This window comes from Macaca fascicularis, chromosome X (genome assembly GCF_037993035.2).
Source record: "Macaca fascicularis isolate 582-1 chromosome X, T2T-MFA8v1.1".
Lineage (NCBI taxonomy): Eukaryota > Metazoa > Chordata > Mammalia > Primates > Cercopithecidae > Macaca > Macaca fascicularis.
In genome coordinates this window covers 21181958-21187957 of record NC_088395.1, presented here as the reverse complement: position 1 = coordinate 21187957, position 6000 = coordinate 21181958, and positions in this window count along the sequence as shown.

Genomic DNA, 6000 nt, shown 5'->3' with positions numbered 1-6000 from the left:
TTCTTCATATTTCACTATATAGGTAGCAGGAAAAAAGTTAAACACTTCAACTGAGATGTAGAAAAAATAATGCACGTACATTTATTTGCATTATTTTTTCTACATCTTAGTTGAAGTGTTTGAAGTTGAAATAATATACCAGCGTAATTCAGAGGCTTACAAATAACTCAGTTTTACTTTTAAAAAACAGTGTAAATTCCTCTGGCCTTAACATGTTTTTGTAAAGAAAAATAACAATACTCTAAAATAAGTGAAACATTCTTTTTCTATGGAGATGTACTAGGTTTTCTGTTGATTTTTACTCTATCACATTTCTGTGTGTACTCTTCCCCAGATTTGAGCATTTCCTCATACAGGTTTAATAATTTGTCTAGAGATTTATTTCCAAAACTTAATGAACGTTAGACTTAGAAAACCATTTGTCAATTCAGTGGTGAAATGATGGCACTCTCAATGTTTTGCAAATTTTCTTTCACCTTATCTTAAATTTCTTTGAATTACTAGTGAGGTGATTTTGCTATGCCTGTGAGCTGAGTTGATCTTAAACAACAACAACAATAACAAATAAACAAAACTAAAAAGTATACTGTAATTTTATGGATTTTAGAAGAGCTCAAAATTTGCTTCTTTTATTTCCTCTCTACAATAATTATATTTAAGGCATTTTTCCCTGTCAGATGATCTCAGTAGTAGGTACCTTCAAAAGCACAGAAGGATAGATTTCTATATGCTTTGACTTGTAAGTATGGATAGGTTATTTTTCTGTATACATCCATCAACAGTTGAAAAAATGAATAAATTCTGGTACATTTATAACTGAAATACTATAAAGCAAGGAGTATGAATCAGCCATTCTTATACCCAACCTGGGTTTATCTCACAAACTACTCAGCTTAAGAAATATTATAGGATTACCAATACCTTATAGGCTTAACATATATCCTCCCTGAATATATATACTTTTCCCTTCAGAGGAACCCCTTTGGTTCCTTGGAATTAATCATCCCTTGGACATAGGTGGCATATATAAATAAGAGCATAATTCCTAGGTCATAAATTTAGGTATCTTATAAAGAAATCCTGCTGCTGGGTGGCACCATCTCTTCCATTGATCCCTTCTGCCCTAGAAGTGGTAGAAGCTTCCTGCTCTTACGTCCTCCCAAACCTGCCTGCTGTTTGGCTTATCAGCTATTCCAATACCTTTGCTATTTGTCTTTATATTAAACTCCCTCTTTGAACTTTTTGGCATGGGCTCTGTTTCCTGACTGGACCCTGGCTGATATACTTCATATTTCTTTCTATTTCTTTATTGTGTGAATCAGGATCTCCAATACCATCAGATTTCATGAGGAAGTTTAAAACCTCATTGACTATAAGATTTATTCTTATTTTATGTACCACTTCCAAGGAAAAATGCTGCACAATTAAACTGTGACCCTGTACGTTCTTCTGAATTTTTATTTTACATTTTTATCGAAAGCATATTCCTTTAGAGTTAATTAGACACAGGCTTCTATTATATATTACTCTTATGCATAATGCAAAGAAAATCCTGGTGAACAAATGGTTAAGGTCTTCCAAAATTGTTTATATTAAGAGGATAACTCTTCTTGATAACTTTTTATTTAAAAGTGGTAAAACTGTATGCTTTCTCACACAATATTATAATTTGGTCATCAGGAGTGTTAGTAAATTTTTTTTTAAATCCATAAAATAAAAGTCATTGTTGCTGTGCTTGTTAGCTACATTTACATTGATATTAGAAATAAGAAATCATTCATAAAAGCAACAAATAATATAAAGTAGTTGAGATTCAACTTAGCTAGAAGTACTTCATGAATGTTTATTTCTGCTTTGGGAATTTTGAGAAATACTCTTATTCCATACTTCCCCCTGTACAACCATTTGGTTTGCAAGGGTTAAAAGAGTGTTTTACTATTGTCTGTAGGACTTTCTTCCAAGTCTCTGACTCTCTTTCTATAAGATTTGATGTTGGAGTTTTTGGTATTCATACATGAATAAGCGATCACAGCTATATTACAACTACTGCCAGTTTGATATACATTATTAAACACCTGAATTGTGAAATTCACTTCAATTTCAGAGATGTATAACCTGAAAATATGTGTTTTAGAATTGATGAGATTGATAGTTTTACTTGAGTTTTATTTTTATCTGTGAGAATTCTTTGCGCCTGAGTTGATGTTGCCTTCTTATAGAGAGGATTTGCCAGTTGCCTAGAGCCACCTCCACCTTGAAGCACTTTAAATTATATACTTTGCTCAAGATATTTTCTGGCCATGCAGGTAGTATGAATTTGGACTATAAATTCCTGGGAGGAGCCAGCTTGTGGTTATAAATGTGTATTCTTAGGGGAGATTTTTTTTTTCCCGTTCTATCCAATATCAAGGTTGAGATCAGCAAGTTTTTTTTTTTTTAAATTTTTTTACTGTTCTTTCTGTATGTTGTTCTTTGTGTTGTTTGGCTTTCATTTGATTTGACGTTTCTTTCCTATTTACTCTTACACCTTTGGGTCTCATCTTTATGAGGGGTTTTCTCTTATATCCACACCTTGGGCAGCTAGGCTTTATCTGTTGATTCCCCTTTCATACCCACACAGTTATCATTGTAGAAACTGAAATCTCCAGGATTTCACAAAATGTCTCAGGGTGAGGCTGACTTTGGTGTTGACTTACCTCCTAGGTTTCACTTTGACTTCTGCAGAATTCTTCCTTTTGAGTCAGCACAGCAGTACGTTAAAAAAAAAAAAAAAAGGTATTCTTTTTAGTTGAGAGAATGATTAGGGTAACTAGTCTGCTATCTGACTACCCTGGGAACTCCATTCATTCATTCATTCATTCATTCAGGATGATAGCTTTAAGATGAAAACAAAGTGTCATTATACAATTACAGTAGTGACACGTTAACTATTCTGAGAAATAAATGTTTCATGTATTTCATTAATTTGAAGGACTACCTTAGCCTTATTCTTGTCTTCCTGAGTTCTAGCTTGGATATCAAAGTCATTAATGGAAATGGAAAACCTTGAGACAAGAAATTTCAATATTTTTTTGAGTTGAAATTTATGAAGGCAGGTTTTCATGACTGATTTTAACATTTGGAGTCAATTAACATTTTCTGAGACAGAAGAGATGGTCAGTACTATCACAATTTTTGTTTATATTAATTATCACATATTTAAAAGCCTTTTGGTTTACAGTTTACAGTAAGTCAGACTACATACTGTCTCTTATAAAATTGCCACATCCCTCAGAATACCTTTCTTAAACGGAACAATTAGCAGAATCTGGCTTAATAAATAATTCTACCTAATGTCAGTCATACTAAGAAGGTTTATTCTATCACATATTATTCAAATGGATAGAATATCAAACTATGCAACCACAAATTATAATGATGAGGCAGCATAACTGTGAAATGTGAGGTGTCAAGAGAGACAGATAAATATGGGTTGCTGCAATTAGACGTATGAAAAGGTTTTTGTGTGCTGGTTTGCTTGTTTGATTGGCTAGGTGTAGAATTCTAGGCTTGATTATTTTAAACATGCATAAGAAAAACAATGGGTCTTAGGCTATACCTACATGGAGTGAAAAGCACAGTCACCCAGAAGTGAGTACAAATATCATATTTCTGAATGGTTAACATGTTTACTTTGAGACACACTGTATGGTTAAACTAGGCAGTGAAAGTAGATAAAATTTGTAGTGCTGTTTGCTGACTCATGGCATGCTATTTCCATAAGTAGATATGTTAGTTAAAGAGACAGCTGTGAATAGTAATAGGTTCTGCATTTATGATTAGATTAGGTTAAATCATTTTGTTATTTGCTCTTCCTCTTTTAGTATACTCATCAAGCTTATAATAATGTTACCACTTTTCCCATTGACCGTAAAATCTATGAGGGGAGAGCAATTGGCTATTCTCTCTGTAGCTCACTGCCTGTCAGATTGCTGTTTTTTGAGTGTATACACACACACACACACACACATACACATATATGTGTGTTATTACATATAAACGCAAATATACATCCATATGTTTATTTACATTTTAAAATTCATTTGTTACAGCTGAAAATTGAAGAACAGTTTTTGTAGACTCTAGCCAGAGAAAGTACTGTTTATTAAGCATCGTTTCTTTTTCTGAATGCTGCCCCCTCCCCAACACACACAGTTACAATGAGCGTGATTGTCATTCAGTTCAGAAAACAAGACAAAACACTCAGTTTTGATTTTTCAATGCTAAGAATGAATTTGCACTGGCATAGGGAGATCCTGAGCTTTGCCAGTAAAGGACTTGCAGTTTCAAACCAGCAAACCAGAAGGTAACTCTAAGCACAAACTATTTTCCATATCCAATCCTTAGTTCTCTCACCATAGAATAAAACATTCAAAGAATATACATCTGGCAGCAAAGTAAATGCCATTTGGTTGATGACATAATTTCCCTATTAGGCAAAAATTCTAAAGGCAATTGGTCTAGGGTGAAGTAAACTTTTAAAGAACTCAAACAAATTTACAAGAAAAAAACAAACAACCCCATCAAAAAGTGGGCAAAGGATATGAACAGACATTTCTCAAAAGAAGACATTCATACAGCCAACAGACACATGAAAAAATGCTCATCATCACTGGCCATCAGAGAAATGAAAATCAAAACCACAATGAGATACCATCTCACACCAGTTAGAATGGCGATCATTAAAAAGTCAGGAAACAACAGGTGCTGGAGAGGATGTGGAGAAATAGGAACACTTTTACACTGTTGGTGGGATTGTAAACTAGTTCAACCATTATGGAAAACAGTATGGCGATTCCTCAAGGATCTAGAACTAGATGTACCGTATGACCCAGCCATCCCATTACTGGGTATATACCCAAAGGATTATAAATTATGCTGCTATAAAGACACATGCACACGTATGTTTATTGCGGCACTATTCACAATAGCAAAGACTTGGAATCAACCCAAATGTCCATCAGTGACAGATTGGATTATGAAAATGTGGTACATATACACCATGGAATACTATGCAGCCATCAAAAAGGATGAGTTTGTGTCCTTTGTAGGGACATGGATGCAGCTGGAAACCATCATTCTTAGCAAACTATCACAAGAACAGAAAACCAAACACCGCATGTTCTCACTCATAGGTGGGAACTGAACAATGAGATCACTTGGACTCAGGAAGGGGAACATCACACACCGGGGCCTATCATGGGGAGGGGGGAGGGGGGAGGGATTGCATTGGGAGTTATACCTGATGTAAATGATGAGTTGATGGGTGCAGCACACCAACATGGCACAAGTATACATATGTAACAAACCTGCACGTTATGCACATGTACCCTACAACTTAAAGTATAATAATAATAAATAAATTTAAAAAAAAAAAAAGAAAGAAATTAACAGACCTGTTAATCTTTACTACCCTTCTGGAAATTTTCTTATTTTTCTCTCCTGTGCAGATTCATTTCTTGGATCGCATGTCTTTCTCTTTCCTGGTTTATTCCTCTGCTTTGGTGGTGCATACCCTCTGGTAGCTTTTGGAAAAAGGGCACATGAGAGGTTAATTTTTTGAGTTCTTACGTGTCTGAAAATGTCTTTATACAACAGTCACATTTGATTTGCTATGTATAGAATTCAAGGTTGGAAATAATCTTTCGTCAGAATTTTGAAAGCAATGTTTACTAGCTTCCAGTGTTATTTTAAGAACTACAATGCCATTCTAAATTCTGATTTTTTGTAAGTAAGTACACTGTATTTTCCCTTTGAAGCTTAATAAATCATCTTTTATCCCCAGTGTTTTGAAATTGTGCTATAACATGCTTTGATAAAGGTCTCATATATTGTGTTGAGCACTTGTTGGATACTTATTACTCTAGAAATGTGTGTTCTTCAGTTGTGGGAAATTTTTTCGTATTATTTATTTGATCAATTTTTTCTCTGTTTTCTTTCTTCTCTCTTTCTGAATCTCCT